This window comes from Loxodonta africana, chromosome 6, assembly GCF_030014295.1.
Source record: "Loxodonta africana isolate mLoxAfr1 chromosome 6, mLoxAfr1.hap2, whole genome shotgun sequence".
Taxonomy (NCBI): domain Eukaryota; kingdom Metazoa; phylum Chordata; class Mammalia; order Proboscidea; family Elephantidae; genus Loxodonta; species Loxodonta africana.
Genome location: NC_087347.1, coordinates 3,949,042 through 3,975,348, shown reverse-complemented (window position 1 = coordinate 3,975,348; position 26,307 = coordinate 3,949,042). Strand labels below are relative to the sequence as shown.

Genomic DNA, 26,307 nt, shown 5'->3' with positions numbered 1-26,307 from the left:
ATTATGTGGCTTGGGCTGGTGAAATGTCTCTTCCTTCGACTGAAGCCTCCTGTGAGTTGTGGCTCCTCGTGGAGAAGTGGGGGAGCCTCAAGCCCTAGGGGAGGCAGTCCAGAGCTTCGCCATATTTGAGGTACATTCTTTTCACCACATAACTCATTTTTTAAATTCTCTGCTGATCTGAAATCCACTTGCGCTCTTCTGCAGCTGCTGGTCTCCGAGGAGCCGAGCTGGCTTACTTGATGTTAAACAGGAAAAATAAGGCGAGGAAAAACAGAAAGTGAAGAAGGGCTGGGAGACACAGAGAAGCCAAGCAAACCCGGGATGGCCCACGTGCATTATCATCCACTATCCTTTAATTCCGGTGGAAATAAAAGGATTGGGATTTTTAGGACAGGTCAGGGGAGATATTTAGCATTTGAGCAACAGAGTTTTCTAGAAGCCTAGCTGGGGGAGTGCACTGAGGACACGGGGCTAAAGATGATTCCCAGTTTCAGGGGTGTTTGGAAGACCCCGCGTGGGGACGCGTTGACTATGCCTCGCAGAAAGGGAGGTGGTTTTCAGGAATGAAAAGCTGAAAGGGGAGTGTTTCTCCTGGTTTACCAGCTGTGAGACACACATACCTGTGGCTTTTCTCTCCTTTGTCCGCAGGCTTCAGTCGTGGACAGTGATAAGAGTTGTTCAGGGAAGCCAGAAAGCCATGTGCAGCGCGTCTGGTTTCAGTTCGTCCCTAGCCACAGGGTTCACTCAACTGCCCTCCTCTGTGTGGATCTGAATTCCTTCCAGATACCTTCCTCCCTTCAGAAAACCTTCCATTAAACCCAGGCCCAGTACCCGAGAAGGCACTGGGAGTGCTCATGCACTAAACGTTTTGGGGGAAAATGCAGTATTTCACCCTGATACACCAGCTATTTAGGACAGCCTCGTCCGATACCAGCTGTGCTACCAGGTGTGTGAGTGAACGCTCAGGTTTTCCCTTGCGATTTGATAGTTCTTGGGACCATGGAGGCCCCCAGCCAGGTCTCCGCATTTCCAGCTGAGAGAAGTCAGGTCCAGCTTGGAGACGAGATGGGCCCGAAGTCACGCAGATCATCGGTGGCAAAGGTGAAAGTGTGGTGTGTCGCCTCCCTCTTGGGGTCCTCAGTGCCTGGCCTTTAAGGTGGGAACGGAGCTGTCAGAGGGGGTGGCCGTGCCCTGGGGGAGGGACTGGTTCCTGCCTGCTGTGGTCCAGTCTTCCCTCCCTCAGACTTCCCAGTGCCCAGCACAAAGAGTCGCCAAACACTCTGAGAAAAGCCAACTGGGTGCCACTTTTATTTAGTGCAGGAGAAACGGCTGAAAATGAAAAACTGGCTTTTGGTAGGTTAGTTCTGCACATTTGACCAAGGGTAAAATGCAGTGAACACAGTAAAATGTAGCACGGAGATGTGTATTTATGACTCTGCTGTTTATTGCTGCCAACGGTTAAGTGCTAAGCTGGTGATTTGAACCTACCCAGGGGCTTAACGGAAGAACGACCTGGCGATTTGCTCCTGTAAAGATTACAGCCTAGAAAACTCTATGGGGCAGTTCTACTCTGTCATGTGAGGTCACTAGGAGTTGAAAATCGACCCGATGGCACACAACGTCAACAACAGTGCCCTCGACATCTATCACGCCTACCCTAACACAGCAGAAGATGAGTAGGTCTGGATACTCCATCTGATCCCGGTCCCGTGGGTGTCTGCTGCCCAGTAGCCGAGCAGGTGAGATTCCAGGTGATAATACTGAGAATGATGATAAGAACCCTCCATGGAGACCGTCAGGAATCCAGCAAACCATGTTATAAATGCTTTGGATAACACTGAGAGGTAAAAGGGCTGTTATTGGATCATGTCCTGAAGGAAACCAAAGTGTTTTTTACTTCATTAAACTAAATTTATAATTTTAACTTAGAATCTCATTATTAACGAATTGCTCATGAAGACATAAAATAGATAGTGAACTTTATTCTTTAAAATGAAGAAGGCAGTGCCCATGTTTTATCTCCTGCCACACACCTCTTCTGGAGTCCGTGTCCCCAGCTTCTAGGGAGATGACATCAACCTCCGAATACCCAAGGGCACAGTTCTACTCAATGCTAATGCTGTCTTCAACAATTAAAACACCTGTAACTCAGGCTGCACAGTGTGGGGAAAAAATAATTTGTTTCCACATGATTTTAGCTCATTAAAAAAATAATTTATGGTTCTCTAGTCTATTAGTCTATGGGTCTGAGGCGGCGGTGGTCCTCACCTTCCATGCAGGAGACCTGGGTTTGATTCCTAGCCAGTGCACCTCCCACAGAGCCCCCATCTGTCAGTGGAGGCTTGCGTGGTGTTGTGATGCTGAACGGGTTTCAGTGGAGCTTCCAGACTAAGACAGACTAGGAAGAAAGGCCTGGGGATCAAGTTGCTTCCAAAAATCATCTAGTGAAAACTTTATAGATTCCAGTGGTGTGATCTGCAACCGATCATGGGGGTGGTCAGGATTGGGCAGCTTTTTGTCTCGTGTGCGTGGGGCCACTATGAGTCATGGTAGACTCAATGGCAGCTAACAACATCTCTTATCCCTATTTTAGAGACAGGAAATAGAAGCACAGAGAGGTTAAGCACCCAGCCTAGAGACACACAGTCAGTAATGGCAGTTGGGGCGTTTAAATCCAGGCCTCTCTGCCCACAGGGCCTGCACACTTAGTCACAGCACAGCACCCACACCCTAGATGGACCAGTTGCACCCTGGGTGCTCTATAAATGCTTGTCTTTGTGTAAAACGTGGCACTAACCTGCCAGCACTGGGCAGCATTTCATTCTGTTGTGTGTGGGGTAGCCACGAGTTGGGGACAGACTCAAAGGCAGCTAATGACAACAAGGTATGGGGGAGGATTCAAATTTCTTTTCAGAAGATGTCGTATGATTTCTGGTGCTTTAAAGATGAGAACATACATGCATGGTACCTCCTTACCCAACCTTCTTCACCTCTCCCACAATTGGAAGGTATGTACTTCCAGACCCTTTTTTGGAGCCATGGGAATGTTGGACGCGTGTAGCATTCCAGGCCACCATCTTGGCATCATGCTTATTCAGCCCACTAGATTCTTTGTAGTGCCTGTGAACTGAGCAGGGGCAGAGGAGGGTGAGCAGGAGGGGGCAGGGAGTGGTGTGACATTGGAAGGGTCATTTGTCTGGTCCGTGGTGACTCGGCTTTCAGCACAGCTTTTCAGCAGCAAGAGAATTTTCCATTGAAGGAGACTTCAAAAGACCCTCCCACTGCCACATCTTCCTATCACGGCAGCCACCACAGAGAAGACAGAGAAGCATTTTGTCGAGGCAGCCCCCGAAGACTTGATTTGGAGGTCAGACATTTGCAATGTCTAAGAACATGCTTGAATAATTTACTTTAAAATCTTAAAAAGCAAAGACATCACTTTAAGGACTCAGGTGCTCCTGACCCAAGCCATGGTGTTTTCAATCACCACATATGCATGCGAGCGCTGGACAATGAATAAGGAAGACAGAAGAAGAACTGACGCCTTTGAATTATGGTTGTTGACAAAGAATATTGGATATACCAAAAAAAAAAAAAAAAAAAAAACCAGACCCAGTGCCATCGAGTTGATTCCGACTCATAGCGACCCTACAGGACAGAGTAGAACTGCCCCATAGAGTTTCCAAGGAGCGCCCGGCAGATTTGAACTGCTGACCCTTTAGTTAGCAGCCATAGCATTTAACCACTACGCCACCAGGGTTTCCACTGAATACGCCATGGACTGCCAAAAGAACGAACAATTCTGTCTTGGACGAAGTACGGCTAGAATGCTCCTTAGAAGCAAGGATGGTGAGACCTTGTCTCAGGTACTTTGGACATGTTATCAGGAGGGAACAGTCCCTGGAGAAGGACATCATGCTTGGTAAAGTAGAGGATTAATGAAAAAGAGGAAGACCCTCAACGAGATGAATTGACACGGTGGCTGCAACAGTGGATTCAAACGTACCTAACTGTGGTGAGGAAGACGCAGGACCGGGCAGCATCTCACTCTGTTATGTATGGGATTGCTACGAGGCAGAACCAACTTGACAGCACCCAACAACAACGACAAAGCAGAGATGCAAAGAGAACTTCAAGGAAAGACCAATCTACCTGTACATCTCGGAGCTTCGTTCCAATCCAGAAAAGAAACTTCCACGAAAGCCTTGAACCATCTCAAGCTGTGACACAGAAGCACACTGCACCAGGATGAGCCTCCCAAGGACAATGAAGCCCAAGGAAACCTTAACAGAAATGACACCATCCTGGCTTCATAAGAACAAGGTGGTCCATCACCTGGAGGGGGAGGGGACACCAAGAGTGGCACTGCCCAGCTCAGTAATAACACGCCTTCTCTTCCTTGATACGGCATCGTCATCTCAATAAAAGGGATGCCAATTAATGATTTGACCTGTTGTTACCAATTTAAGATGCAGAGATGTCATTATACTGATCTTTAGTGTTTTGTCCTTATTGTTGATTTTAATGAAATTTGAAACAACCAAGTTAAGTTCTTTCACTGGTTTGTTCAGTATCTTGTTCCCCACATCTTTTTTCCTGTAATACCAAGGTTCCCCAACCACTGTTCTGCTACCCTGTGAATTTTCAGGAATCTACTCCTAACATGTGGCAGATATTAGTGTAATGAAGTTATCAAAGTGAGTTTCTGGAGTGAACATCTATAAATTTACTTTTTCTGTTTTAGACAATCCTTTGTTTTAAAAAAAAAAATTATTTGGCACTTGAGGCCAACTCAGTGGTACACCCAAATGTTGAGCCCACTTCCTTCCATTCCTCCAAACCCCTAAGGTAGGTAGAGCCATGCGACTAGTTCCAGCCAATGAGCTTTGGGAGGAAGTGACATCAGCACTTCCAGGCTAAGTGTGGAAGGACCAGTGCTCAACACTCCAGTCTCTTCCACTGCCCATGTGGTGGAAAAGGCCGTGTGTCCCAATGGCACAGCTCCACAATGGTGGAGCCTGTACCAGCCTGCAACCCTGAGTGACTGTGTGGAGCAGAGCCCCTGTGCCTGCACTGCACCAGAAACAAGAGCAAGAAGTGAACTACTGCTCTGTCAAACCACTGAGATTCAGGAGTTGTTTAAGGTACCCCAGAAGAAAGGCCTGGCAACCCATTTCCAAAAATCCACCATTGAAAACCATATGGAGTACAGGTTCTACTCTGACACACGTGGTGTCGCCGTGAGTCAGAGTTAATTCAACAGCAACTGTGGTTTTTTTTGGTTGTTACAGCAATAGGGCTTAACTTATCCTGACTGAGATAGCACTGAATTAAGAAGGAAAGCAATTTAATAACTCTTAATATCTCTTTCATGTTGTGTTGAAAGCCTTGTGCTTTGCTTTGTGAAATGGCTATATTCCTGGCGAAATTATATAAAGGGAGTCATTTAAGTTAATTTTAGGGGAGCTCAATTTCTGAAGACACTTTTCACTCAAGTTTTTTTTTTTATGTAAGTCATTAAAATTTTCCATGGTGTAACCATGGCTTCATTTATTTATTAAATGTGGAGCTCTAGGTACCACGGAGCCCTGGCGGCACAGTGGTTAAGCATTTGGCTTTTAACCAAAAGGTCGGTAGTTCAAATCCACTAGCCCCGCCTTAGAAACTCTACGGGGCAGTTCTATTCTGTCCTACAGGGTCGCTGTGAGTCAGAGTCCACTCTACGGCAATGGGTTTGGGGTTTTCTTTCTTTCCGAGTGGTGCCCTTATGACGTAGGGAGGACACAGGGAAAAGATGCCCCATGAAGATGCATCTACGCGCCAAGAAACGCCGAGATGCCCAGAGCTGCCAGAAGCCGGAAGGGACAAGGAAGGGCCTTACGCTAGAGATGGTAGAGAGAGCATAGCCCTGCCAACGCCCTGAACTCCCAGCCTCCAGAGCTGTGAGAGAATAACCTTCTCTTCTTTAAAGTCACCCCCTGAGTGGTATTTTGTCCTTGCAGCCCCAGGAGACGAAGAGAGTTATTACAGGCTAGCAATTTCAAGAAACACGTACAGAAGAGCTGACACGATCCATCAGCCACACAGTCTGTGGGACGGTTTTCCACTTAGGTTTTATTTTCCGAGATGCGACTCTGTGTGTCCGTGAGCAATGGCTTCTTCTTTCCTCCGTTTTGTAGTCCTGGAAAAACTCAACTGTTTGGGAAAATGCAGAATAATTTGGGTTTTTTTTGTTTGTTTAGCTATTCAAAGACATTTTGAAAACAATAAGGGCCATAAGACTTATTTCGGTATGTGAAAATGTAGAAGAGTGGGTTTCTGTCTTAGTTACCTAGTGGTGCTGTAACAAAAATACAACATCTTAACAGAGAGAAATTTATTCTCTCACAGTCTAGAAGGCTAGAAGTCTGAATTCAGGGTGTCAGCTCCAGGGTAAGGCTTTCTCTCTGTGTCGGCCCTGGAAGAAGGTCCTTGTCATCAATCTTCTCCTGGTCTAGGAGGTTCTCAGCCCAGGGACCAAAAGATGAGCTATCCTTCTGGCTCTTGTTTCTTGGTGATATGAGGTCCCCCTGTCTCTCTGCTCACTTCTGCCTTTTATATCTCAAAAGAGATTGTCTTAAGATACAACCTAATCTTGTAGATTGAATCCTGCCTCATTAACATAACTGCCTGTCATCCTGCTTCATTAACATCACAGAGGTAGGATTTACAGCACACGGGAAAATCACATCAGATGACAAAATGGCGGACAATCCCACAATACTGGGAAACGCGGTCTAGCCAAGTGGGCACATAGTTTTGGGGGACACAGTTTCATCCATGACAGTTTCAATCTAGGATTTTTTTTTTTTTAATTGAACAACAACAAAGATATGTCAGGATCTCTTTGCTTGCCCCCTGAGGCCTGGAGTGGCCTGGGCAGTAAGGGTTGCCCTCCCTAAACACTCATGTCAGGGACAAAGCTCGCCAGGGCTCCGGTGGTTCTCCATCTCACAGGCCTGCCCTTCACGGGCTGGAATTGCCCGGCCCCACCATCAAAAACAGCACCAGGACCTTCAATTCTTTACAACCCTCAGACACCACAGGTGACGCTGCCGGCTCTAGGTGGACTAGGAATACATGCATACCCACTCATACGTGACAGTGGGAGCCCGATCCTTCTAGATCCAGAGGTGCCCGACCCCCTTAGTCCTGCAGACATGCTGCCCTCCAGACAAGAGACACTATTAGACTTGTGTATTGGGAAATTACGTAGCCCCGGTGGTGCAGTGTTAAGAGCTAAAGCTACTAACCAAAATGTTGGTAGTTTGAATCTACTCTATGGGGTATTTCTACTCTGTCCTATAAGGTTGCTAAGAGTCAGAATTGACTCAGCCAGTGGCAATGAGTTTGGTTTTGGTTATCAGGAAGTTCAGGAGCCCTGGTGGTGCAGTGGTTAAGTGCTCGACTATTAACCAAAAGGTCAACAGTTCAAACACACTAGGTGCTCCAGTGGACAAAAGACCTGGCAATCTGCTCCTGCAAAGATTACAGCCTAGGAAGCCCTATGGGGCAGTTCTACTCCATCACACGGGGTCACTATGAGCTGGAATTGACTCGACACCGCACAACAACAACCAGGAAATTACAAGCTTGAATCTCAAAACCAAAATGTTGGGAACTGCAGTTCTTTGTGTGAGAGAGGCTGGCTGATATCTTTCTGGGAGAAGGTACCTAACACATTTTCCAGAGGAAACATCAGCACCAGGTGCTTTTAGGTTAGCTACTAATCCTGGCATTTTCCCGAAGGTTCCTGCTCCTAGTAAATCTTCCCGATAGCAGCACGGCACTCATTAACACCCGCCCAGACCTGGTCTCCTTGCCACACCTGTGTGGATGGCACTGGTCCTGGCTGGAAACTAGTGGGGCCTTCTATCACTGTAACTTTCCTATCTTTATAAGTGATCTTTATAGAAAAAAAAAAAAACAACCGTTGTATCCAGTCGACTCCAACTTGCGACAATCCCACGTGTGTCAGAGTAAAACAGTGCCCCATAGGGTTTTCAGTGGCTGATTTTTTGGATGTTGATTGCCAAGCCTTTCTTCCGAGGCTCTTCTGGGTAGCCTCAGTTTAATGAGGGGCTCGGATAGCATTCCCGCAAGGCTGGTAACCTTTTCATCATACTCCTCTGGGTTCTGATCTTGATGTACGTTTCTATATTAGCCGTACCTGAGGCTTGCAGGCTCACAGGTATGTGTTCAGTGGAGGGGCAAGCCTGGGGGTGAGAGGAGCAGTCTGCCAAATGCCTTCCTTGGCAGATCTATGAGACAGGAGAGTGAGGGAGCTATTTTACCCTCGAGGAGCAGGCCAAGGTCAGGAAAGGCATGTGGAGGCCCAGAGGTGGCGGTGCGAAGACCCGGCTGGGTTCTCTCTGCTGCCTGACAACACCATCACTCCGCGTGTGCACTGGGAGGTGCCCAAGACAGGTGCTGCCACGGTTTCAAGGTGGAGAGCACATCTAACACACTCAGCTGATCTTGGGGTCTCTGCCACCTCTCCCACTCTGTACCTGTGCACTGAGAGAGACCCCAGTACTGTCCTGCAGGGCTCGCTGAGTTATCAACCAACGGATGCAGGAAAACCAGGCTACATGGGAAAGTCCATATTCGGTGCAAATGTTTAAGGATGGCCCATTACGAAACCAGACCCCGAGTCGTCAACTCAATTCTGACTCCTGGCAAGCCCGTGTGTTACAGGGTAGAACTGCTCCAGGGGGGTTTCTTGGCTGTGATCTTTATGAAAGCAGGTTGCCAGGACTTTCTTCCGTGGCACTGCTGGCAGGGTTCGAACCGCCAACCTTTAGGCTAGCAGTCACGTGCAAACTGTGCCACCCAGGGACCTTTGCTGGAGGCAAGACCTCTGGAGCTGAACGTTGGATTTGGTTAATGGAGTAGTAGTTCACCATTTGCCTGGTTATCTCCAGCTCTTATCAAACGTGAACATGCTCTGTTTAATGGGTTATATGGAACTGTGTTGGCTGATTTGAGTGGAGCTCATGCTGCAGGGGCCACACACACCTGCTCTTGGACCCTGGAACTGTGGCTCCAAGTGGGCTGTTGCTAGGCAACCACGGGGGTCCTTCCCCAGCCTCTGAACCTCCCGCCCCCAGCCCCACAGGCCAGTCCAGCCTAGTGGCTCACTTGCCCTGCCCTGCCTCCACAGAGTCACACTGAGGGCCGTGTCCTCTGCTCACTGGTCTTGCTCCAGCCCCTCTCTCTCCAGGCCTCAGCCAAGGACCACACACATCTCATGACTCGGTCTCTGAATTGCTCCCATTGGCAATTTAATTCTCCTGTCGTATGTTATTTTTATCACCGTCACAGGCTTCTGTGAGCCGATTTTACCTGAACTGGGGCAACGTCTTCAACCTTTGAGTGTGTGCTAGTGGATTTCTTAATTCGACGTGCTTGCCAATCAGAGGTCAGCCTTATTCACGTGGTGCAGGCGTTTCAGAACCAGAGGCAGGCTAAAAATAAACGAATCCAGAGCTTGGGGAGTGAAGGCCTTGCCCCAGTTGCAGAAGGGTTGGGTTTACCAAGACCTCAAATGCCCTCCCCAAAGCTAACAATGCCGAGATTCGGTGGGGCCTAAAAGACCTTCACCAGCCAGGCCCTCCTGTGAGCTCCTGGCTCTCCAAGTCAGCCACATTCTTCAAGTGTCGGCCGGAACCTGGGCCCCAGAGACTTGTAGGATTGATTGGGCTTTGGGTTAGTGTGAATCATCCCATCAGTGAGCGAAGGTTTTCCATCCTTCGGAATATCCGTGAATGCATGCTTAAAATATCAAAAATAGTGTATTTACCTGGATCGTCTGGAAAACAGATTGCCCCATAAAATCGTTTGTTGTTGTGGTTAGTTGCTGTTCAGTTGGCGGCAACTCACGGCAACCCCACGTACAACAGAGCAAAATGTTGCCCAGTCTTGCACCATCGTCACGATCGTTGGCATGCTCGAGTCCACTGTCGTAGCCACTTGTATTCTGAGTTCCATCCGACCTCATCTTCCTGCACTATACTGGACAATATGTGGTTGTGATCCATCTGGTTTTCATTGGTGGCTAACTTTCAGAAGTAGCTTACAGATCTTTCTTCCTACTCTGTCTTAGTCTAGAAACTCTGCTGAAACCTGTTCCCCATGGGTGACGCTACTGGTATTTGAAATACCGGTGGTATAGCTCCCAGCATCACAGCAACACACGAGCCACCACAGTAGGACAGACTGACAGACGGGTGGTAGAAAATCAATTTCAGCATAGTCATTTCTGTAAACAGTTTCACATTTTAAAACTGAATACATTTTAGAGATGAATCTTGGGAACTAAAAGCTGGCGTAGTCATGGATAACTCATCGCCAGAGTTGTTTCATTACTCACAAGAGTGTTATGGCCTCTATTTTTTAAGCATTCATGGGAAGTAATCCCAGAAATATTTTTTTTGTTTTGTTTTGTTCTTACATTTTCCCAAACTCTCTGCTCCCCAATTAGAACCGATGAGGTGTGGGTGCTCAGAGAGCAGGCCCTGGCATCAGAACGCCCTGAGTTTGATTCCCGGCTCTTCTGTCCCTGTGTGGTGGGCCGCCAGCACTGGGCACCAGCTCTCAAAGTCTCCACTTATTCATATTTCCAACGCGGACCATCGGAGCACCTACCTCATGAGATGTTGGCACCTTCAGCAGAATCCCACATGTAAAGCAGGGGGTCTGGCTCTCAGGAAGCCCGAGTGTTGGCTGCCATCACCCACCCCACAGCCCTCCTTTAGCACTTCCGACACACTCCCAGTCATTCCAGATGTGGGAGACTGTACCTAACGGGTCCTCCCTACTCCCTCACTGTCCATCCCCAGTCGGCCTCTACTGAAATGGATCTTCCCTGGTCACTTAAACCAAAAACCGGTTGCCATCAAGTTGATTCCAACTCATGGTGACCCCATGTGTGTAGAATAGAACTGCGCTTCATAGGGTTTTCAAGGTCGTGACCCTTCAGAAGCAGATCACTAGGCCGTTCTTCCGAGATGCCTCTGGGTGGGTTTGACCTGTCAACCTTTCAGTTAGTAGTCAAGCACTTACCTGATTGTGCTACTCAGGGACTCCTTCCCTAATCATTTACCCATTGCTGTCGAGTTGATTCTGACTCAGCGACCCTATAGGGCAGAGTAGAAGCTCGTAGCGTTTCCAAGGAGTGCCTGGTGGATTTGAACTGCTGACTTTTTTGGTTAGCAGCCAAGCTCTTAGCCACTGTACCACCAGGGCTCTGACTCTCTAACTGTCAAGTTCAGCATCCTATTTCTCCTTTCTGACATATGGTTGGAAACGCTGGTGGCATAATGGTTAAGTGCTACAGCTGCTAACCAAAAGGTCAGTAGTTCAAATCTACCAGCAACTCCTTGAAAACCCAATGGAGCAGTTCTACTCTGTCCTGTAGGGTCGCTATGAGTCAGAATCAACTCCACCCCAACAGGTTTGGGTTCCCCCCCTTTGGCATATGGTTCACCCTCCAGCAGGGGGGCTGCACCCAGTCGGCCATTCTTGAAATCCACCCACTCTTGGTTTCCACGCACTTCCTCCTATCAAAATGTTTATTTTTAGCCTCCCTTATGTCACCTCCTTCTGGTTGCCCTTAAATGTCTGTACCCCACTTCTGTCATAAAAAAAAAACAAAAACCAAGCCCGTTGCCGTCCAGTCGATTCCAATTTATAACGACCCTATATGACAGAGTAGAGCTGCCCCATAGAGTTTCCAAGGCTGTAATCTTTACAGAAGCAGACTGCCACATCTTTTTCCCAAGGAGTGGCTGATGGGTTCGAACCTCTGACCTTTCGGTTAGCAGCTGAGTGTTTAGCCACTGTGCCACCAGGGCTCCTTGATTCTGTCATAGAAAGGAGGAATCCAGAGACCTGGGTTCAATCCTAGCAAAGCAACGGGATCTTGTGGAAGCTACGCAACCTCCCTGAGCCTGATTCTTCATTCTTAAAGGAGAGGACAACGCCTGGTTGCTAATTAACTGATAATTCTCAAATCAGTATCTGGGTTTCAGTCCTGAATGTTTTCTGCTGAGTGAACCTGAACTTAAGGGTGCCCTGAAGGCCCCTCACTCAATATACCCAACACTGATCTCACTATTTCCCCCAAATAGCTCCTTGTCTCATGTTTTCTGTTTGGCTCATGGGGTCACAACCCATCCAGCTTCCCAGACTGGAGTCCTCGGCCACCCTTCGCCTCATCCTTTCCCTCCTCCATCTAGTTGGTCACTGTTTCTTATCAGTTTAGCCTGTTGCTGACTCTCCAGCCACTGCCGTTGCCCGCCCTGATCCTCACCACCTCTCCTGGACCTCTGCAGGAGCCCCCAAACAAAGACCCTGCCATTGGGTCTTTCCTCTCCCAGCCATCCTTCAAACCCATCCCAAGGCTATCTCTCTGAAATGCAGACCTGGTCATGTCTTAGAGTGTTCACTGCCTGCTGCCATACGCAGCCATGCTGGTCTCTAGGCTGCCCGGTGAGGCCCTTCATGTCTGTCTGCTTTCCACAGTCACTGCTTGCCATCACCCCAAAATACCACACTCCTCCAAGCCACTTTGTCTCACGTCCTTTCACATTTCAGCCTACGACGCCTCTTTACCATCCCACCTGGGGCTCCAGACATCCTTGGAGACTGAGTTCTGACACCCTAATTCTTGGAGGAGCTCCCAGCCAAGTCCCTCGGAAACTTAATTTTTGCCTTCCCTGTACTAATTACTATGTATTATTGTTGTCAGGTGCCATTTTTATACCTTGTTATAACACTTATTGCATTTTGCTGTAAACCCAAAACACAAACCCACTGCCACTGAGTCAATTCCAACTCATAGCGACACTATAGGACAGAGTAGAACTGCACCATAGGGTTTCCAAGAAGCAGCTGGTGGATTCAAACTGCTGACCTTTTGGTTAGCAGCCGTAGCTCTTAACTGCTACACCACCAGGGTTTCCCATTTTGCTATAATTATTTATATTTATGATACATTTATATTTTATATCAAAATAATAGTAGACCTCTAAAACCCCAACTCATAATGACCCTATAGGACAGAGTACAACTGCTCTGTAGGGTTTCCAAGGCAGTAATCTTTATGGAAGCAGCCTGCCACGTCTTTCTCCCGTGGTGCAGCTGGTGGGTTTGAACCACTGACCTTGCTGTTAGCAGCTGAGGGCTTAACCATTGTGCCACCAGGGCTCCTTATGGACCTTTAAGTACTTCTATTATACCTTTATTATAGCACTTACATTTTGTTATATTAACTCATCTTTGCCGTGTGCCTTCCCCAGTAAGCTGTGAGCTGTCTGGGGACAGGGTCACCTCAGGCGTATTCACCAGCCAGCGTTGAGCTGAGCACCTGGCATGGAGAGGGCCTCAATGGGCATTTTCTTTAGCTGATGATGCTGCTGTCACGGGAGGGGTGTGTGTCTCTTCTTATATTCGTTTGTTCCGTCAAAAGACATTTACCTATTTAATGTCCCTGGGCTCAGATCCGGGTCTGGGGCTGTGGATACAGTCTTATGAGAGGAAGGGTGTCGGGGTCAGGAGACCTGGTCCCATCCTGCACCCACCGTGTGACTTGGAGTGAGCCCCCCTGTGGCCCCTCCCTTCATCTCTGCAATGACAGTGCCTGAGCCGATGGCTCAGTAGCCCTGTGAGGTGACAGGCCATATGCCCCTTCACCCACTCGCAGGCTGCATTTGGCAGCTGAGTTTGGTAGCATCAGGAGCTGTCCCAGCTCTCTGGTGAAGGACTTCCTGGATGGGGAAGGGGTCAGGCGCTCTGGTTATCTGATCACTGGACTTCCGGGGCCTCATTCTTAAGCCGGGGGAGTCCCCTTGGATGCTCCCCCCTGACTTATTGGGAAGAAATGGACCTAGGCTGGGAGCTCAGCTCACGGGACCTGGGTCCTGTGGGGCTTCCCTGCTGGGGCCCAAACAGAGCACACCCTAGGGCTGCCCAGGGGCAGTGGTTCTCAGGGTCTCCCCAAGCGAGGCCGGGGATGCTTGGAGGCTCCCATAGAGGGGACCCAGCTGGCATCCGCAGAGGCAGGCTGCTCCACACACAGTGCAGTGAGTCCCAAGGCTGAGCGGCCAAGCTGGCTGGAACGCTCCCTCCCCTTGAAGGCAGGCCAGTGGTGCCGAAACCACCAGGGAGCCGTGTAACGAGAGCTCCGGCCTTGTAACCGCTTGTTCTCACGCATGGAAGGCAAGCCAGGGGTCAGGCCGTGAGTCACGGGCCGGGAGGGGCGCATGGAGGCCGGGCGCTCAGCCGTCCACTGCCCCTGTGGCCTGGGCTGGGTCCTTGAGCAGAGGAGACAGAGAGGAAGCGGGGCCGGCAGCACCCAGCCATGGCTGAACTGCCCCCCCAAACACCCCAGCTCCGAGCTCAGCTCCAAGCAGCCAGCTCATGAAAGTCACGCTGGGGTCTGCCATGTCCCAAGCCACTGGCTGTGCCCCCAGCGAGGTCATTTCAGGAGCCGGAGAGCAGACTGCTGACCCATTTGCCGAGCTTCCACCTTCTGGTGTTCTCCTAACAAGAGCCATTGTCCACTGGGCATCCAGAGCTTTGTGGGATGGGGCACTCGGAGCACCCCCTCTGACTGCCCAGAGGGGCCAGTTAGCTTGGGCTCATCCTGCAGAGCATGTGGGTGCTAGTGACTGCCTAGGTGGTCACTGGCCTAATGAGAATTACATGGCTGTGCCTTCTGTCGACTCTTTGAAAAAGAGCCCAGAGCCTATGGTATGCCTCCCTGTCGCCATTCGGAGACCAGGACAGACACTCCTTAAAGGCTGAGGCATCTGGGGAAGGGAGGGACACAGCAAGGGGAGAGATGACCTCACTGGCCTCTGAAGAAAGATAGAGACAGTGAGAGAAGCAGGGAAGGAGAGAGAGAGAGACAGGGTTTTGTCTCTGCTTCTTCCCTCTCGTCATCCCGTGGCAGTAGTCATAATATCCTTAAACTCCTCCTTTGAAGATAAAGTTATCCATAGTAGGATCTGGGTGACAGAGGGCCACTCTGACCATCTGTCCCACCTTTGTCCTCACTTTTACAAGTTGATTCTCAAAGGATTACTGGAGGGGAGGGCAGGGATAGGTTTTGTAGTCATGTGGCACTGTCAGTTTTCAGCCCCTCTGGGCGTTTGAGGCCCACTCACAGCTGGAGAGGGAAGAAACCCCCCACTAGCCACCCTCACCCCACCCAGTGTCCAGCGGGGGCAGCTGGACCACCCACCACCCTGTTTCTCCAAGGTCTGGACATCCCAGATGGCAGGCCTGGCTCCATCCCATGGGGGTGGCCCTGTTTGCAGCCTGCTTCTCTCCTTGGTCAGTCTGCCCTGGTTAGAGCCCCACGCCTCCACCACAGAACATGGTCTGGAAAGAGGCTTCTCGTGCCCTACTTTGAAAGCCAGATACTTAACCCCTCCCATCTCTGGATAAGACGGTCTGGGGCAGCACTGCCCAGGCTGACAGGGGAGGGGGCAGCTGCCTGGGCCAGCCTGCACTCAGGGTCCCAGCAGTCTCTTCAACAGTCTCCTGAAGCCGGGAGTAAGCAAGACCCCTGAGCCAAGAGGGAGGGAAGGGAGTCTTCTTGCTGGCAACCATAGTCCCCGTGGCTCAGTCAGCCAGACGACCGCCAGCTCCAACGTCAGTGTCCACATGTGTGTCCTGACCCTGCCTACTTGCCCATGGCCACCCCAGGAGAGCCTGGGGCCTGCGCGTCTGGGGCACAGCCTTAGCCCTGGGTGACAGCCATGGGGTACCCCCGCCCAACTCCCTGAACCTCGCTCCTGCCGGTCTCTAACTGCTGTGTAAGCACCGGCAAGTCATAGCACTCCAGCCTCAGTTTCCCTCCCTGTAACCTGCTGGCTATCACAGATGTACCTGATACAGGCTGGACGTGCTCACTCAGCTCTTCCTGCCCAGGAAGCTCTCAGAAGGGCTGGGGTTTGTCCTCGTCAGAGGCCAACTCAGCTTGCCAGGCAGGGCCAGGCTCAGTGGTCCTCACCAGCTCCTGATGCCCGAAGCTGCTGGCCAGGACCACCCTTTGAGTGGTAAAAACACAGTGTGCTGGAGTCAGAGAGTCTGTTTTGGAGGTGACCTCAGCCCCGTTCTGATGGACACACCCATGCACACCCCACCAGGTGCAGCATGGCTATGCCACTCATTCCTGGAGACAACTAACAACAGGGCACCCCAGTGGTCGCCTTCCAGCCCAGCTCTGCCCCCTCCTTTCGCCCTGGGGTGGGGTGTCCCTGACAGTGGGGGGAGGGTCGCCAGAGTCATCCAGCCTTGCTCCCGCCTGATGCCTCAAGCCCCCAGTTCCTCCTCCATGGCCCACGGGTTCCCTGTGTGTAGAAGTCTAAGGACGCCATTTGTTTTCCAGTAAAACTCTGGGCACTCTGGAATGGACTGTCATTTACCAGGCATCCTTGTCACTGAGTGCCATCAAGTTGAGTTTTGGCTCATAGCAAACCCATATGATGGACAGTTTTCTTTTTTGTCTTTTAATTTTTTTATTGTACTTTAGATGAAGGTTTACAGAGCAAATTAGTTTCTCATTAAACAATGAATATGCATATTGTTTTGTGACATTGGTTGCCAACCACACAACATGACAACTTTCTCCCCTTTGGGTTCCTCGTTACCAGCTTTCCTGTCCGCTCCTGCCTTCTCGTCCTTGCCCCTGGGCTGGTGTGCCCCTTTAGGCTTGTTTTGTTTTATGAACCTGCCTAGTCTTTGGTTGAAGGGTGAACTGCAGGGGTGACTTCATTACTGAGCTAAAAGAGTGTCCAGGGGCCATACTCTCAGGGTTTCTCCAGGCCTGATGGAGGGTTTTCTTGGCTATAATCTTTACGGAAGAGGTCTTTCTCCCACAGAGCCAATGGGTGGGTTAGAACCACTCACGTTTCGGTTAGCACATGAGAAAGCAACCCACAGATGTGCCTGAGAGGGGGGTAGGGAACCCTCAAGAAAAGCCTCAAGGGGAGGCACAAGGAAGTCACCAGGGGAGTGAGCTGGGGCTCCAGGCCCCAGTTCTGCACACGCCCTTGTGGCTGGTGACCTTCTCCTGCTTGGGCTTGGCCAGCCACATGTGTGTCCTTTTGAGGCACATGGTCGCATGGTTCCAGTACCTCCACCTCCACCTGGCCCCTCAGTAACAGGTGACTGCTGGTGTCTGTTACTGCCCGCCCCAGGGCAGGGCTGCAGCTAGTGCCCCAGCTGGGCACCTGGTCTGGCAACCTCATCCCTGATCTCCCCATAGCCTGGGCCACCACCTGCCAAGCAGGGGCACCCATGGGCAATGGCGGCTTGTTCTCAATGGTCACGGAGGTGCTGGCTCTGCGTGCCACAGTGACAGCAGCTGCTGGTTTCTGTCCAGCCCCTTTATCGTAGTCCCTCATTCAACGTGTACTTGAGGATCATCTACTGTGTGCCAGGTACTGTCCTAGACCCGGAGGACCCAGCTGGGAAGAAACAGCACCTGCCCTCCAGAGCTCCTGGGGGGATAAAAAACATCCTTAAATGTCCGCCGGGCAGACAAGGCCCAGCATTCCGCAGACTGTGCTCGTTTAACCCTCCCAGTGCCCATGCTGTCGGTCCCATCATCACCCCTGTTGCCTGAGTTCCTCAGACGAGGAAACTGAGGCATAGAGAAGTTAAGCCCCTTTCTTCCCCATAGCCATCGCCCCTAAGTGGCAGCGCTGGGACTTAGCCCAGGGCCCGTCCCCTCCAATTCCTTACACAGAATCGCACTAAATGCACTCAGGAGTGACTGAGGCGTAGCTTCCCATTCCTTCCTTTACTGGTGGAGCAGTGCTTTACTCTAGCAGATCTCCTTGTGTTGACTGTCCTTGCATTCCTGGAATAAACCCTGTTGGTCCTGCCCATCAGTTCTTTAAACGGACTTGGCTTGAGTTTCTAGTCTCCCTTGGGAATTGTTGCATTTAGAGTTTCAGGCAGCCACGATCTACCTTTTGTCATTTCTGTCTTTGTGAACAAGTGTCAGAAGAAATAAAATGGGAAGTGTCCCCCTCATCTTTAAATTCTGGAATCGCCTAGGTAACATGGAAATTGCCTGTTTGTTAAAGGTTCGGTTTATTTCTCCTTGTTAAACTATCTGGTTTGTTACTCTTCGTGGGGTAGATTCAAATCTTTGATAACCTGGTCTATTTATTCTCTAGCTATTAATGCATTAAGGTGCCCTGCTTTTTCCTGAGTGAGTGTGGTAAACTGGATTTAGCGTAGTGCCTGAGAGCACAAGCTCACGAGACGGACCGCCTGGTTTCACACCCTACCGCCATCTTGCTCCCCGTGTGGCTTTGGGCAGATGGCAGCTTGGGGATACCGGCACCTACAGGTGTGCCCCTGCACCCCTGGGGTATCCGCCTTCACTTGACTTTGCAATCTCTGAGGATCTTCCACACAAGCTTTAGTTTCCCTTTAGCATTCTTATTGATTTATTTATTTTTGCAGCAGAAGGATCGTTGAACCGTTACCAAACTTGCAAAGACAGAGTCCTAATTCTTTTTCACTTGGATGGAAACGTTTTTCAAGTAGCATTTCCCCAGAAATGGCAGCTATGTGGTGTGTTTTCTGAGACCTTCTGTGCCTAAATGTGTTTCTTTTGCTGTCTCTCCCAAGCAATCCACACATCTGCGTGGCAGAGCCTTTGAGAGCCGCCATTCTTCTTCCATCAAAACTCTGAAAATCCTGGCCTTGACGGTCCTTTATCCGGTAGCACTAGCACAGAGCAGCCAACTCTAGTCTGCTTCTCTTTTGTTTCTTTTTATTTCTGGAAGCCTGCGGGAACTTTTCTCTACTCTTAGAATCCAGGAATGTCTCGCAATGTGGCTCGGCTGTCTGTCTTTCCTGTTTTCTGTCCCAGAACTCAGTGTTCCCTTAGAATCTGAAGACATGGGTCTTTCCTGGACGTGGGACCATTTCCAGTTCTTGTTATCTCTTTCATGACCCTTTCTCCTCCATCCGTTCCGTTGTCTTTGCCTTTTTGCTCAGCGTGCTGGGAGACTTCCAGGAACCTGTCCTTGATTTATAAATTTTTTTTTCATTATCTATTTTGCTCTTTCTTCCATTTTTTTAAAATCTCTGGTGGCACAGTGGTTAAGTGCTCAGCTCCTAACCAAAAGTTGGCAGTTCAAACCCACCCAGCAGCTCCATAGGAGAAAAGGTCTGGCGATCTGCTCCATAAAGATTTACAGCCTTGGAAACCCTATGGGGCAGTTCTACTCTATCCTATGGGTTCGCTATAAGTCTGAATTGACTCAACAGCGGCAGGTTTTTGATACTTTTTATTATTTCAAACAAGCCTGTTTTGTTTGCCGATGGCTCCTTTTCTTTCAAAGCCGACTATTCTTATTCTATCTGTGCAGAGTCCTCTGGCTTCTCCCCAGAGTGTAAATTCTGGTGTTTTGAAAGTTTGCTATCGGTCACTCAGGGCCATTGGCTCTAGATGCTTGGCTTGGAGACTTCGCCCTCTGAGCCCTCATTTGCCTAATGTATCTCATTTGTTTGGTGTCTACTCATATTTACAGGGAAACGTGATTTATAACGTCAAGTTGGTTCCGTCCCTCAAGCCAACTCTGGGTGATTGATGGGGTGTCTGGGGAGCTGTGTTGGAAATAGTAAGGGGGCTGCGGCCAGGCGTGGTGACAGGGGAGGAGAGTCACAAGAGAAGGACACTGCTCGCCAGATGCTCCAGAGCGGGGAGGGCTGGCCCATTCGAGATGCATTTGCCATTCCTGGTCAAGATCCATCAGGACAGATGGCAGGTGTGAGCTTTCTCCACAGCTGGGCACATCGCTGTTCATCTGAGCCTGGTACATTCTCCCCAGCCTGACATAACTGGAAGCCCAAGGGCTGGAGGCGATCTTCGTTCTAGGTGTAGTGAGTGGGAGGAGAGACAGCAACAGCAGGGCACAGGGGCAAATAGGCAGGTGGTAGCCCCTTGGGGGTGAGCTCAGAAACCGTGGAGGTCCCGTGGAGGCCAAGGTCATGCCACTTTCCACGCTGGGGGAGCCAGGTAAAGCATAGGCAACACCAGGAACACCTGCTTCATGCCGTGGACGACGGCCACATCCCTGGTGTTCTGTGGTCGGTTCCTGGCCTTCTGATCCTCACCTTCCACCCTCTAGTCTCCACTGCAGAATCTTGGGACAGGTGTGTGTCCTGTTCTGACTAGAGACTTCACACCTGTGCTCATCTCCCCCCAACTTATTTTTCACCTTCTTTAGAAGTTCTACATTATCTGTGGGTATTTCACCTCCGTCTCTTTCTGGTTGCAGAGTTTTGTCTTCATCTTTTTTTTGTTAACACTGTCTACCCTGTGTTCTAATTTATTAACAAACTTCTTCTTCTCCCCTGCTGTGGTTCTCTGATTCGTCCTGGGGCTTCCTCAACAACTAGTAGCATTCCTGGCACACAATGAATGCTCACTATGTGTGGGAAAGATGGACGGGTGGATGGAAGGGCAGGTGGATGGATGGGTGAATGAATGGATGGATGGGTGAATGGGTGGATGGGTGGGTGGGTAGGTGAGCAGATGGATGGATGGCCTTATAATAAAATCCCTCCCCCTTCAGCCCACCACTGCCTCTCTCTGAAGAATTTTCATTGCTGTTTCTCTCCCTGTGTTAGGCACTGGGGATATAGTGTTCTATAAGACCCTTTGTCTGTCAGGCAGGCTGGTGTGGGAGAGAGACAAGGACAGGGACTCTCTCGGTCCAACCTTCAAATGCTGCCCTTCTGCAGCTCCACCCACCATCCACTTCTCCCCCAGGCAGGCAGAGGCAAAGGTGGTGAGTGGACATGGGACACGTGCACCGGTTTCAGGTGCCTTTTATGTGCAGGAGGCTGTACTGAGTCCCAGCTGTTTTACATTTATTGCAGACATGGCTGGGGTCAGGGTGACATCAGGGGGCCGGGCCCAAGGCTCTCGGTCAAGAAGACTAATGAACCTGTGGCTGCATTTCTGCCTGAGTCCTGGGCCTGCAGGCTTGAGAAGCAGACCCTGAAACCCACCACTGGCTGGGGACGGCCCCTGTCATTTCTGGCTTTTCACGGATGATACTCTGTTTCCCCTTGGAGGGTTGATTCGGCTCATATATCAAAAACTGTTGTAATTATTTCCTCCCACTGAGGAAGACTTCCACTTAGTTCTCCCTAGCTAACCCCCTTATTAATTATCTAATTACAACCACATTCTCCAAGAGAGCCGGCTTTGACTGTCTGCCCAGGACCACTTAAAAAGTGCTCTGAGCTTGGAAAAAAGGAGTGTGTGTGTGTTTCCATGCACATGAGTTCCAGGGAAAATGGGTCTTAGCCCTTCAGATCTTTGTCTTGATTCAACACAGGTCTGTGAGTTCCCTGAGGAGCTCAGCCTGTGGGTCCAAGTGTGGAGCGTGGAGCTCTGTGTGCGAGGAAGCTGACGCCCCCTGCCACTGTGAGTGGTTCAGAGTCACATACCCTCACACTTACACACATGCTCACACACAGGCACACAGGACACATACACTCACACAGACATATACAAACTGACCTATACACACACATACACGCTCATACACAGAGACGTACACACACTGAAACATATGCACACACTCACACTCACACAGACAAATGCACACGGACACACACAGATACATACACTCATACACATATTGACACAGGCACAGTCATACAGACATACACACACTGACACATATGCACACACGGACATACACTCATACACACGCTCACACACACTGAGACATGCACACCCTCACACATACAGAGACACACACACGCTTACACACAGGCACCCACTCAGACATGCACTCACACAGACGCACACTGACATGCATACGCTAACACGTATATGCACACTGACACACACACAGAGACATACACATACTGACACATATGCACACACACTCATACACACAGAGACACACACACGCGCGCACACACACACACACACACACCACTGAGGACGTCCCCACTGCTGTATTAAGAACTCTCCAAGTTTTCGGGCCACGACCTCAAGTGCCCCTCTTTGCCCTCTTCCCCAGGGGACAAGTCACTCATGTTTCTGCGGAGCTCCGTGTTCCCTCCTTGGGGGAGCCCTTCCTGACTCCCATCTCCTCCCCTGCAGCCCCTGTAGGCCTCTGTGCAGCCCACCTAGGGCTCATGTGCTAGCAGAGCCCTCACCCAGAGAGCCCCCCCAGGTGCAGAGTGCATCGCCCGAGGCCGTATCGGGTTCCCGATGCATTCCCGATTGACGGACTTGGTCGCCAGATGTGGAGCTGGGCGCTAGTGTGCCCAGACCCTGCCATAGGCATGAAAGAGCCCACAGCGGGTGGGAACCCAGGGCTCACAGGCTGGGCTTTTGGGATCCCCAATAAAGCTAAGGATCTCCAGGGACAGATATGCCATAAACATCAGGACTGGTGCAGGTTGGCCAGGGTACAGCCTGGCGCTGTAGGAGAAGGACCCCGGGAGCAGGCAGAGGAGGACCTGTGTCCCCACAGGATGATGCTGAAGCCAGCAGTGGAGTGTTAGATGCCACATTCCGAAGTCAAGTTATAACAATCTTAACAAAGATTTTATTGGGAGTAAATGGAATTGTTGTAGCAAGGAAGCCGAGCACTCAGGAGAAGACACAAGGACTTCGAGCTGAGACAGATGGTGGTCACCTTTTATAGAAGCTTTGAGGAAGTGAGCTGGGAAGAAGGGACAGGTCTGGAAGGCAGAGGCAGGTCCTTTCTGTGGTCGGGCCACGTGTCCTTGGTCCTTTCTGTGGTTGGGCCACGTGTCCTTGGTCCTTTCTGTGATTGGGCCACGTGTCCTTGGTCCTTTCTGTGATTGGGCCACGTGTCCTTGGTCCTTTCTGTGATTGGGCCACGTGTCCTTGGTCCTTTCTGTGATTGGGCCACGTGTCCTTGGTCCTTTCTGTGGTTGGGCCACGTGTCCTTGGTCCTTTCTGTGATTGGGCCACGTGTCTTTGGTCCTTTCTGTGATTGGGCCACATGTCCTTGATCCTTGGTCCTTTCTGTGATTGGGCCACGTGTCCTTGGTCCTTTCTGTGATTGGGCCACGTGTCCTTGGTCCTTTCTGTGGTTGGACCACGTGTCCTTGGTCCTTTCTGTGATTGGGCCACGTGTCCTTGGTCCTTTCTGTGATTGGGCCACGTGCCCTTGGTCCTTTCTGTGATTGGGCCACGTGTCCTTGGTCCTTTCTGTGGTTGGGCCACGTGTCCTTGGTCCTTTCTGTGATTGGGCCACGTGTCCTTGGTCCTTTCTGTGGTTGGGCCACGTGTCCTTGGTCCTTTCTGTGGTTGGGCCACGTGTCCTTGGTCCTTTCTGTGATTGGGCCACGTGTCCTTGGTCCTTTCTGTGATTGGGCCACGTGTCCTTGGTCTTTTCCGTGGTTGGGCCACGCACCCTTTCCTTGGTTTGTAATAGGTGTGAGGGTTCTTGGCTTTACGATGATGAAGTCTCTAGAGAATGACAGTTTGGAAAATACCAGTTATGGCAGGTTTAAGGAGCCCTGGTGGTGCAGCAGTTAAGCTGCTAGCTCAAAGGTTCAAACTCACCCAGCTGTGCCTAGGGAAAGAGACCTGGCAATCTTTTCTCATAAAGACTACAGCCTGGGAAACCCTAGGGCTAGTGCTGCTCCATCACATGGGGTCACTGTGTGTTGAAATTGACTCAAGGGTGCCCAACAAGGTTTGTAGATGAAATGGTCTGAATTGGTTGAGGTCGCTTCCGGGTGAAAGAGTCTCACCTCCCTCCTTCCTTGTCTTCCAGACTGTCCCGTGTGTCTGCGGCTGAAGTGGGACTGGGATGTATCCAAGGCTGTAACTTCTGAAACCCGAACGACCTCAAGGAGACCCCCACCCTGCTGTCAGCCCAGAGGAACAGCAGCAGCCTCGACTTTAAGACCCCAGACTTGGCAATCTCATCTCTCCAGGGACCACCCGCAGATGGAAGTGGCTCTTACAGTCTTTCTTGCCAATGGCATTTCCATTATTATCCTCGTCGCTGTTCAGACTTTTCCTCCAGGTTTTGTTTTGGGGATCGGAGGTTAGGAGCCCTGGTGGTGCAACAGTTAAGCACTTGGCTACTAACTGAAAGGTTGGCGGTTCGAACCCACCCAGCAGCTCTGGGAGAGAAAGACCTGGTAATCTGCTCCTATAAAGATTAGAGCCTCAGAAACCCTCTGGGGCAGTTCTACTCTGACCTATAGGGTCACTGTGAGTTGGAATCAACTCCACGGCACCCAACAACATCATTCTTTCTAAACATCTCTAGATTCAGGAACACACAAGAATTTGGATGGTGGAATTGTATTTCCCTCTAAGTGCCTCTTTTAATGTATATTTTTTTAATAAAACAGAAATGCATTCCTGTACCATTCTGTTGAAACTGGACCCAGGCTCTCAGAGCCCCTTCCCCACCGCTCAGCCTCTGCCTGATTGTTTCAAGTAAACCTGGAATCCTTCTCCCCGCCCCTCTGCCATTTCTCTTTCTCTGTGATTTGCTCAGCTAACCATTTTTTATATTTTCTGTTTCAGTGTATATGTTGCTTATGTGTTTTATTTATTGAGATATTTTTAACAAGCTACGTGACTGCCTTCTGACTGTGTGTACCGCCTCCCCTCCTGGGAACAATAAAGACGTCAGCTCAGCCCCTGTCTCGTCCTCTCTGCTCCCCTCTTTACTCCACAGCCCACAAAACAGGAAGACAGAGCACGTGGAAAAGGTGACCGTCACTTCAGAGAGGACGAGAAAGGATTCAAGGCATTTTGTGTTGTACAGTGTTGCAGAAATTTCTAGAAACTGCTTAGTCTAATGTGTGGAGTCCCTGGGTGGCGCAAACGGTTTGTGCTCAACTCCTAACCTAAAAAGGTGCTTTCAACCAACCCAGTGGAGCTCCGGAAGGAAGGCCTGGCAATTTGCTTCAGTCAAAATTACAGACCAGAAAACCCTGTGGAGCACAGCTTTACTCGGTAGCACTTGAGGTCGCCATGAATCGGAAATGACTCAACAGCAATGGGTTTGGTTTGGGATTTGATCTTTTGAAAGTGGATCACCAGGCCTTTCTCCTGAGGCTCTCTGGGTAGGTCTGAACCACCAACCTTTTGGTTAAGGGTTGAGTGCAAACTATCTGTGCCACCCAGGACCTTTTCCAAAAGCCCTACAGAGCACACTTCTACTCTGACACACATGGGGTCACCACGAGTTGGAGCCGACGCAACAGGAACTGGTACTGGTGACTCTACGTGGTTGCAAGTAAGTGTTGGCCAACCCAGGCCCAGACAGTGGTGAAGTCTGCCCCAGTCCCTTGGATGGGTCTCCTTGGGTACTGCCTCCCAGAGCTCAGCTGCTGGAGCTCACCACCCTCAAGTCCATTTCCTGGGCTTCCTATCAAACTTCACCCCTCCCATGTCCTGTTCCCTGCTGGCCCGTCCAGCTCTACAAAGCCTCCCCCGACTCACAGATGGAGGTCTGTGTGCTCCCAGACCAAGGGCCGTGGGTGTTTAGAATCCATCTGGCCCCCGTCCTAGACTTGAATCCCACACTTCTACCCCTCAGAGCCTCGTACTTGGTAGCAGGGGTGAGGCTGAGTATGATGAGAACCTATTTGTGCAGGTGAGGACAGAGCCCTGGCCCAGAAATCCCCAAAGGCCACAGGCTGCACTGAGAAGGAAGCTCTGGCGGGGTCTGGTCCAGACGGCAGGGAACAGTGTGGCCACGTCGCTAGAGCCCTGCCCGCTGTCCTCAGGCCCCCGGGAGTGGGGGCTTCCAGCTTCGTAGACTGCAGGTCCCAAGGTCACCACGCAGAGCCACTGGAGGGAGGCCTTCTAGGGGACACGTGGTTCCAGGCCCTGGTAGGTGGAGCTGCCCATGAACAAGAGTCCACACAGACCCACCCGGGTCCCAGATAGGAGCCTGGGACTGGGAGTGTCTGGCAGGACTGGGCTGGTCTCTGAGCCCTCTTCCTCCACCCCCACCCTGCTTCCAGGCCCACCAAAGGGGCAGGATTTCTGGAAACACCAGCCTGACCTCATCAACCATCAATTGGCTTATCTAGCACCAGAGTCACTTGGGGGCTCTGTGCTCCTGCCGTGGGGGCCGGTCCCTGCAGGAGGAGCTCTAGCCTGGGGCACATACCCACACACACTGTACACACACCCCTTGCAGATACTTTGGGACGGCAGGACCGGGCAGCTGTGGTCCTCGGCAGTGGGAAGCTCTG

The 26,307-nt window shown here is 50.6% G+C and overlaps 1 protein-coding gene across 1 annotated transcript in view; it reads left to right on the top strand.

Moving 5' to 3' along the window:
- The window catches only part of TWIST2 (twist family bHLH transcription factor 2), a 57,328-nt gene extending 32,593 nt beyond the window's left edge, over nt 1-24,735 (top strand). Inside the window, exon 2 of the mRNA XM_003417897.4 lies at nt 23,856-24,735. The gene's annotated coding sequence lies outside the window, so the exon portion shown is untranslated. The remainder of the gene's footprint in view (nt 1-23,855) is intronic.
- The last annotated feature ends 1,572 nt before the right edge of the window (nt 24,736-26,307 follow it).